This window comes from Trachymyrmex septentrionalis, unplaced genomic scaffold (assembly GCF_001594115.1).
Source record: "Trachymyrmex septentrionalis isolate Tsep2-gDNA-1 unplaced genomic scaffold, Tsep1.0 scaffold112, whole genome shotgun sequence".
In the NCBI taxonomy this organism is placed as follows: Eukaryota; Metazoa; Arthropoda; class Insecta; order Hymenoptera; family Formicidae; genus Trachymyrmex; species Trachymyrmex septentrionalis.
Genome location: NW_017304248.1, coordinates 822910 through 833987, shown reverse-complemented (window position 1 = coordinate 833987; position 11078 = coordinate 822910).

Below are 11078 nucleotides of genomic sequence, written 5' to 3'. Positions count from 1 at the left end.
TAAAGTTATATCTGTATATTATTATAATATAATATAAAATCATTATATTTAAAAAATATTTAACAGGTTTTGAAGCATTTTTTGCAAATTTTAAAATTTAAGAGCCGATCAATACTGTTAAAATTTATTTGTATTAATATCTTAATTGATTTTTACTGTTTATCAATTTCTTTATTTTTTTATTCTTTTTTTTTATTTTTGTAAAGTGCATATGTATACAATATGCGAAATATAGTATACAATATGCAGAAGAGTTCTAAATGTTGTTTAGAAGAAGAATACACAAAGGACGCGTGCCAGTCTCGTGGCGTAGGGATTTCCGGGCCGTGCATTAAACGTCGACACGTTCACTAATTATTATTTCCGTCGTTAAATAGGCCATTTCTTTCGGAAAAGAGCAGTGCGACGTAAACAAGGAGGTAAGGCCATGGTGTTCTGTGCTGTATCCTTGCACAGCTAGCAGAATTTATTTATTTTCCCATCGATGACACGTGGTTCCTCTTTCCATTTATCTCTCTTTTTCTTTCTTAGCATCGCACCTCGTATCCAATCACTAAAATTCTTCGTACTTCGAAAGAAACAAAAGAATTTATTATAATCTTTATAAGAAAATGACATGTGCTTTTCTTTAAAAAATTAAAATTACAAATTTTGATATTATAATCAGTTATTCATATAATAATTACAATATTCATACCTTATTGTCTATAATTTCAGATCTTGCAATAAAGCTTTAGCATAGAGTTTTAATAGAATTTACTCAGGGAATTATCAAACTGTTATTACAAAGAGAAACAACGAAAGTAACGATATAGTAACTTTTTCATTGTTTGAATTTATACATTTATCTTGCATACAATCTAATAATTGCCCAAAAGCATTTTCAACTTTTATTTAGATGAAGACGACTTATTATGAGTGTGGATGATTTCGACAGAAATTAATTTCATCATATTTCATTTTGACACGGTAACATGATACAAGTTCGACCTTTGAGCAAAACTTTCTCGACTGCAAAAGGTCGATACGGATTAAAAAATTCATCTCTTAGTGATTAGCGAAAGAATCAAACGGCGGCGAACGAGGTTTTTGGTGGAAATGGAAGAGACAGCGGCGACGAAGCGGGAGCGGATAGAAAATGAGAGAGAAAGAGTGAGTGAGAGGAAAAGAGAAATCCAGAGGGGCCATGTGGCGTTTCACGAGATATCAAATCATACTACGTGTACGCCATGCCGCCCCCTAAATATAGTTTATTGCGTTACCGAGTATTAATGGAGCTTCTATAGAAACGACAAAGACGGCCCCCAAACGTGAACGTAACTCTTCCGACTCAGGAAATCGAAAATAGTGATCCTCGTCTACCGCAAGAGGATAATTTAAAATCTAAAGTTATTTGATAAAAATTGTATAGAATACAGGTAATAATTCCGCTAACTATTACGCACCGCAGCAAATATGGCATGCAATAATTAATGTAATGTTTACGTTAACATTTTCAAGTTAATTGTTATATTTTTCTTAATCAAATATAGGGTTACATGACATATCGTACAAACTAAGAGGTACGTTTCTGATACAAATTGAAGTAGAAAATATAATATTATATATTGAAATTTTAAAGAGCAAGATATTTAGGATTGTGTTCTCCCTAATATTCTCTAATTAATAATGTGGCGGCAATAATTAAACCATTTGATTTAATTGTAAGATCTTATCGTGAAAAATTTACTTTACGGAAATTATTTGAATAAGTTTTAAGGGAACGCGCGCGGTACTAGAAAGTATTAATTTTTCATTTTTCTCGTGGAGGAGACACAGAGATATTGATACAACTATTCGTCAAAACGAAGCTAATTTATTGTCTATAACGAGGGACGAAATTAATACTCGTTATCTAGTTTACATGCCTATATGTGCTACCTACGAAATTGTGTTGCACAAAGTGAGTGTGAATACGCTTGTGTATAGTCCTTCATCACACACACATACACACACACACACACGCACACACACACACACACACACACACAGCAGGCAGCTATTTCCTCTTATTTTCTCTGATAAAAATTGTATAAATAGTGACTTTTTGTAAATCTACCTAATATTTTTCCTGGTATTTAGTTTTCTTCAAGAAATGAGAAGGCATGATCTTGAAACATTAAAATTAAATAGTGATTGCTGCTTGTTGCGCGATCGTAGATATTATTAGCAGCATGGTGGATTGTCGAAGAATTCCAGGTGTCCTCGTATTCGAGGCATTTCGTATGTTTTGCGCACAAATAGATGCGGCCATTTTTAATATTTGCATCGCGGTAACTTTGAAGTAATATATCATACTCATTCTTTAATAATATCTATTAAAAAATGAATACGCATCATGTGCATTGGTATGTTTTATATTCAATTTTTATTATTGCACAAGATAAAATCAAATTCATTATATTATTGTAAGCGACGTACTAGTAATGTTTTACGTCATTTTTACAATGTTTGGACCTTATCTTGAACACTTTTGTGAACTTATTCCCCTTTCAATCTTATGTAAAAATACAGGTCAAAAGTTCCTGTATATATTTTTTCTGATGTCAAATCCTGACTGTACTATTATAGGCCTAGGTGACTTTATCTGTCTTTTTCTCAAGCTTGTGTTATTTACACTCGCAAAAAGTCAATTTCTGTCACGACCAGTTGTCATCGGAGGATCGAATTAAAATTTAAAAAGTCTCATTCTGTCAACGTGTAGGTTTTTATATTTGCCAACTAAGAAGTAATTGCGTCAGCGAAATAAGTGATATATTGTATAATATGACAGAAATTAACTTTATTTTCAATAATTTTAAGAAAAACCTATTTAACATATTTTCTAATATATTGTATATCTAAATAAAAACTATACTTTCTAATGTATATATTAAATTTTAATTTGACTAATTTAAAATTTAACAATCCAGTTTTTGTCATTTTAATAGCTAATTAATTTCACAAAATTAGAAGAATAGTCTTGATTTGCTGTTTCGATAATTGAATCGTCATTTATCAGATTATACAAAACAGTTATTTATATCGCGCTTTAAAAAACAACGAAGACGGACATAATCGAAGGAGACACGACGAATAAAGAAATACTCAATTCCGCCCTCGTTTCGTATTACTCGAGATCACTGTACCAGTGGGCGTCGATCACTCATATCCCTTACATGTAATTTGATATCTATATTTTTCAGCCAATATACGCAAAGTCTTCTTTGACTGAAATTTTATTCATTTTTGTACTTCTCCATGCTCTTTACGAATTTTTGAAGAAGAAAAGTATTTTTTATTCACATTAATAAATTATAATAAGTTTTCTTTTATTTAACAATTTTATTTTGAAGTGTCTTTTAAATAACAACCTGGAATTTTTAATTTATTTGATATTTTAATTGTATTATAATTATTTTATTCTCTCTCTTTCTCTCTCTCTCTCTGTTATTTTGATTTAAATATTTTGTATTATATCATTTACATTAATTTGTGTAAAATATAAAATTTTTTTGCAATATTGTCTTATCCTTATTTAGAAATTATATAAATTGTCTGGATGAGTTTAATGATAATTGCAAGTTTCCATATTGAAAAATTCACATCGTCTTAGTAGTATATTTAATAAACTTATTTTAATAAACAGGAAATAGAATTAAACAAAAGATTAGACAAATTTTATATAAATAAAATATTACCTTATCTAATTATTAAAAAAATTTATTCTTTTTTCTTACTTTTAAAATATTTTAGATTATTATACGTATGTAAAATATATATATATAGTATATTTTAATTCTTATAGTGATGGCACAAATGCAAACCATTGAAAAGGTGAAAAAATAAGTGGGAAAGATAACGCGGAATGTAAGATATATCGTTTTCCTGGTGCGACTGGGTTCTCCCTGGCGCCAATAGTATATCCTCTTTGCCGAATCTCTCGCTCTTTCTTTTCCAACATTTACAATTTACGAGTTCGTTCGACATTTGAACGTGCACGAGAAGGAAGCGAGGACAATCGTTGACATAGCTAGCCGCAAAGCTTCGTCCTCATATGCAACCACTTGAGTGTCTTTTTATAGGCACCTCTTCGTATTTCACGCTGCCATTAAGTGCCGATTTGTCCCCCTCTAGCAATCTGTGCTACCACATTTTGAAATTTTGCATGTATAAAAAACAAAATGAAAATTACGTAATTATCGTTATTTTATGATATATGAAATTAAGTAAATAACAATTACATAGGAAACAATTATTAATTGTTAGCAATAATATAATTTATGAAAACTGTATCGTGAAAAATACAGAAATAATTTATGTAATACAGAAAAAAATTTTAAATAATGGTGCAATTGAGAAATATGTGTGATTTTAAAAGATTAAAAAAAAATTAAAAATACAAAGATAAAAACAGCAATTACAATTACATAAATAATAATTTATGACATGCTATAAAAATGACTGAATTTTATATAGAATTAATTTCATAAAATAAACATAAAGAATGTATTTTCTTATTTTTTCAAGATAAACAAGTAAATATCTTTTGGTCAAAAGAAATATTTCGTTCGCAATTCAATTGCACCAAAAATAATACAGAATTATTATTTTCAATGAATGATCGTTTTTTGCGTGATATATATATAATAAAAAAAAACATCTTGCAAGTATTCGGGATTGTAGAAGCTCCTCCATGTGCATGCCAGATATCCTTCGCCAGGATGCGTTCTCCTTGCATCTTGCGCCGCGTGCCGAGGCAGCATTTAGGAACCACAGAGGCCTCTTTGCCTCCATTGTCCTAGCGCCTCCAATTACATTTTATTGTATGGTACGACAGCAGCGCGCGACGCGTGCTAGTTCTGCTTAACGTTGTCGAAAAGGAATATCCTTCGACACCCTCTTCTCACGGAGATCACCGAGACGCAAAATCGTCCAGGGAGGTCGGCGCCAAGTCGCCGAAGCTATAATATTTTGTCCCGAATGATCCAGGGTCGTTTCGTATTTACAAGTTCCGACGGAACAGTCCCGTGTTGTCGAAATTGGAGAACGCGCGACGGAAGCGAGTTGCGACATTCATAGTCTCATTCATCTCTTCCGCTTTCATTCCCTCGCACAATTTTCTCACCGAACTGCTTCTTTTTTAACCAATCGAAGTAACGAGGATTTTCTTAACAAAATTACTAAATACTTTTGTAATCAAGTTTTCGATTAATCGTACTGTCGATCGAGTGTTTGTACTAATAATTTAATTAATAATTGTCACTTAAATCATCAGAATTTATCTCTATAAGTACGATTTTATTATAACTACGAAATAAATTCAGAAATAAATTGAAATTTTACATAAATCATGTTTATACGTTACAGAAAAATTAAATAAATTTTTGTAATTCCTGCGTTAATCCCTAGTTATATTTCTTGAAATATGTACTCGTTTACTCGAAGCGGTTTTAATTTATCCTACTGATGTAACAAAAACAATTGTATAATTCTTTGGTTACATTATAAGTTCGTAGCATTCAAGAGATTAGCAATAACAATCGCTCCTTACACAACCTCTTAATTTTACACTTCTTCGCTATCGAATGTAAAGTAACACCTACTGATGTTATAACACCAATGTAGTAAACCACCATTTACGCCACATTTTACGTTAGTTTAGTTATAACTACTATTGTTACTAAACCTGCCGTGTAAACGTAGTCATTGATATAACTTCCAACTATTTATTAGAAACAGAAATCATAAACCAATCCCATTTTAGCCTAATTACGATAAATCAAGAGCACGCGCCTACAACACTAAGTACACTATCCATTGCAGGAATACAAAGGTTTCTCATTCATTTGAACGTCTCATTGTGCATGCTAATAATGCGTGGAAAAAAAAGAGCGAATGAGGGAAAGAGGGAGTGGGAAAGAATAAGCAAATGTCCCCCTTCCCTAACATCAACAGACGTAGTTACATTTTCATTGCGGAGAAACGGTCACGCAGATGTCGGCCACTTGCTACCCCGAGGATGACGATTCGGATGAAATCTATTCCTTCTGTTCGTCGCCACGGGGTGCCACGGGGCAATGTATTTTGCTACCTTATACCCCGTGGTATAAGCCCCTCACATTTACGTAACACGCCGCCGATTCTTCCGCAATTACGAAATGCAATTTAGATGTGGGCGCGTCTCTCCGCCGGCAAATATGCAATCTAACCGATTGTGATCGCTTTAACTCTTTAACGAAGGTGTAAGTTCATAGCAATAATAAAAATATTCTTTTTTTTACTGTTAAAAAAAATTACACTAAATTTAATTAGATTAATTGAATATTTATATTTATTAAACATGCAGAAAGTTTGGCAGATGAATTAATTGCACCAGATAGTACACGATGACATCTAATGTATGCTGTTTGCGTATTTAATTAAAATGAAAATTTCTTAGCATTGTTAACTATCAATTAAATTAAATATATTTTAAATTATAAAAAATAAAAGAATAGTTTTAAATAAAAACGATAACAATAGTTCTGTAAGCGATAGTGAATCAGATTAATCATATTTTATTTTTATTGAAGTACATATTGTATAACACCATTGCATAATTTATTTTAATATTACTAGCATAATTTCTAAAATCGATTTTTAATTAAGAAAAGTTTATTATATTTCTTCCAAGTGCAGGAATATAATATTTTACATTTATATTTTCTTGTGCACTTAGAATAAAAAGATAAATTTTCAGGCAAAATTTTATTAATCGATACTACATCAAGGAACTTGTGTTGAATTGAATTTACTAACTATTATTATATGCTGAACGTTTTCTGAAAATTCACACTTCTCTTTCCCACGGCAACAAAATGTGTCCCTGGGGTGTCTCTCGTATACATTACGACTGCACTTATGTCAATCCTTCTCCCACTAATAATGCCATCAAATTCTCACACACACACACACACGCGCACACACACACACACACACACACACACACACACACACACACACACACACACACACACACACACACATATATCATAGTTGTTTTCTCATTTTTTTATTTAAATTATTTAATCACGATTTTATTCGTTGGTTTCTAAAATCATTCTTAAATAGTAGTATACTCCTTTTCAATAAGTATATAACAGATAAATTTCCCATCTTCTCATCTCGATTGAATCGTGGTATCAATTCAATCGAAATGAATCCTACACAGACTCTACATTGTTTTCTCGGCTTACTTTTAGGCTGTTAAGCCGTGCTCGAATCTGTTAGGATGGATCAGTCCTTCTTTCAAAGGGTACAATATGTGTAAAGGAAAGGAAATATGAGAAATAAAGTAAAGGCCTAAATAAACAATGATACAAGTTATTGCCAATGAACTTTACTTCGAAATTGTTTGATTAATCCATCGGATTTGTAAGTGCGCTTATGAACAGGTTTCACATCAAGACATTCAAATTTAGATTTCTAAAAAATAATTAACAATTATAATTGATAATTAACTTTTAAAAAGACAATGCACATACGAAATAAGCAAACAAATAATATCCTTTTAAAATGATTACATAAGAAGCATATAATTTAATATATCGGAACGAGAAAATATAATTTGATGGTAAAAATAAGAAATTTTTAAGAGAATCGGAGAAAGAAAATATATTTATATATAAGATATTTCTTATTTATAATAATTCAAAATTTAAAAAATTAAAAAATAAATAAATCTACATTATTTTAAATAATCTCTAAAATTTTTTCTTCAGGTGATACCGGCATAAAATCGACAAAATTATCAATGTTACATACTAGAAAATACTTTTATTGGCTTTACAGAATTGGAAATCCTTTTACAAGTTTAAAGTTCACACATGCTTAATGCATAATTGAAAAATACAGACAATAAGAACAGAAAATAACAAATTTCAATCTATCAAAAACCGTGTTTTATTTTGGTATACACGGTTCTGACAAATTACAATTTGAATTGTTATTCCCTGTTTCTATTGCTTGTATTTTTTAATTAAGGTAATGCTGGAGTGACGGCTGAACTTAATCAATGTCAATGTCAATAGTATAGAGACAATTCGGAGATTTTTATAAAATTGTAACGTCTTGTTAATTTGGTCACTCTAGCACCCTTAATTGTATCTTAAGCGTAAATAAATTTAGAAAATTAAACTTAGACTAACATTTGAACCTAAACTAAACTATGCCTAGGAGCGGTAAGTTTAAAAGTGGCATTTTTTTTTAAATTTCTCAAAAAATAGACATTTTTAGCGAATGACTAAAAAAATTGTTCCTTAATCGACTACTAAATTCGAGTCAGGGATTCACAACAGGAATCTTCGTTGATTTCGTTCTATCATAGAGAAATCTGAGAGGCCATGTTAGCTTTTTTCGCGTAATCATTGACATATACATAGAATAGGATCAGTAGATTATAAATGAGTTTGCTATTTAAAAAACGTGTAAAGAATTCTATTGTAGTAAATGAAACATACATAATTTTACAACTTTTAAGTATATTATAAAAACATTATTGTAATAAAGGTAACCTAGTAAAATCCTTACAAAAAATTTCTCTTTTTTTTTGTTATTTGTTGCAAACATATACTTGAACATCCTAGTTTGAAAATTGAATTGCGGCGGCAACGATTTAAGTGCTTACAAGCAGAAATCTGACTCTGATTTAATCTTTAATGTGAAATAAAATGCATTCTTTAACTATAACTCTTCCAATTAATACTGCAATTCGCACCGACAAATCGGTTTGACTCATATCAAAATAAATCAAACCAAATGAAGGGCGAAATAAGAGTCAGCGCATTCATTAGAAAACATATAATCAAAAACATAAATCAGAGATACAAAAAAAGTGAAAAATGAGGAAAAGACATATAATAAGATAAAATAAACAGAGAAAGAATAACATTACAAGTTTCGGCTGCCAGATTGAGCCCTCTTCAGATGTTAACAGAAATATATAGAATTAAAAAATAATAAAAAATAAAAAATAAATAATAATTGTCGCGAATGCGCTGACTCTTATTCCGCCCTTCATTTGTTTTGATTTATTTTACGTACGAAGAGTCTTTATACCTTTGTTATTCATCATATCAAATAATTATGTATAATATTCTCTTTGTGCAAACATTTTCTACAATATGCGTAATCTATAATGTATATTATTTAATAATAACATATCATCTCGCTTTATCACAATAATCACTATCAAAAATATAAAAGAATTGATCCCGTAAAAGATAATTTTCTTATATGTGCATAATATATAAGAAAATCATCTTTTACGGGATCAATTTTTTATACACTGTGCCAACAAATTAAAAGAACATCTATTTTGTCCTTCAAAAATAGATAATTTTCAAGAGAGTGTATTTTTGCAAAAATTAATTATAATGAGAGGATTCAACAAATATTTTAAAGCTTGATGTCCCTAAAACTTAAAACCTTTTTAAATCGGTACTGTAAAACGATTTGAATGTTTTTTACGCAACTATATGCAAATAAAGATTCGTCAAATCTCAAAACTTTCACGAATTTTACAAAGTTCTAAGGTGTTAGTTAAAAATCGCACATGAAAACAGTTTTTGAAAGAGCGAATCTTTATTTTTAATTTGTGAGCAGTGAAAGTAAAAGAAAACGTTTTTTGCTTCATTGCTGAATAACTTGGTGAAGAAAATTATACAAGGCTCAATAAGTACGTAAATTAAAAATACAGATGCACTTTTTTAAAAAATTTGTAAATGATATAATTTGTATATGATTTTTAATTTGTGCTATGGAACTTTGTAAAGTTTGTAAAAAAATTTGAGTTTTTATGGATCTCTATTTGTATCTATTTGCAAAAATCAGTTAGATCGTTATTTAATTGTCAACCTAAAAAGTATAAGAGACTTTAAAACGCTTGGATCATTTTATTATAACAATTTTTCACGAAGTTTTTTTTTTGAAAAACGACTATATTTGCAGAATAGATAATTCCTTAATTTTTAGCGAATATATAGTGTATATTATTATTTAATAATATAGTTGCAGTTTTAATTCTCTGTTCGTGAACGATTTTTACAAATATGTACTATTTTAATGGTATCATTTTAATTTATCATCTCTGAAATTATTTTTTATTTTTCTAAAATAAAAAATAAAAAAGTTTTTGAGGATGGCACATCAAAACCTACTCTGTGCCTATTGATATTTTTAGTTTACAGATTAAATAACTACAATATACATTATCGCTCGTGGAAGTTCGAACATTTGCATGATCGAGTGAGTATGTATTTGTATATTTTATGGTGATACACATACTAATATCATTTGTAAAAACTTGATAAATTATTTTTAATACGTAAAAATATATTATCTTTATTCGCAAAACATTGATAATATAATCGAAAATTTTCAAAAATTCACGACACAGAAAAATAAAAATAATTTATAAAGCTTTTTTACAATTGGTGTTAGTGTATAAGTACTCTAAAATATAGAAAAAAATAACACGATTGCTGTTTTATAATGTCCTAATTTTTTAATTTTACACGACCTTTTAATAAAATTTATGCGAGTGTTCTAATTTCCACGAGCGGTAGAATAGTTATATATTTGTAAACAAAACTCGCTCCTTTTGTCCATTTTTATTCTTTTATATAAAATTTCAATTATATCTTTCCCTCTTTCTCTTATTTTATTCTCTTGCTAAAAGTGAATGTATTTTTGTTTTGTGAACTTTTGCAATTTATCTCATAATAGTTATTCAAATAATAATTAATAATAATCGTAAGCTATAAACTGGACTAGAATAAAGCAAATCGATCTTTTAATTATTATACTCTGAAGATTGATTTGGGAATTCTTCTTTGGGAGTGGTGTAGTCCAATTCTTTCCTGGTGTAGTCCAATTCTTTCCCGTCAGTATCTATACCCGTAAATATCCGAATCAAAATTGATGCAGACATGTTTATTATTGGAGACATCATTATCATTGGAGAGATTGCAGGGATGATGATCGGAGATATTCGAGAATCTCTGATCCTCGAATGTCTC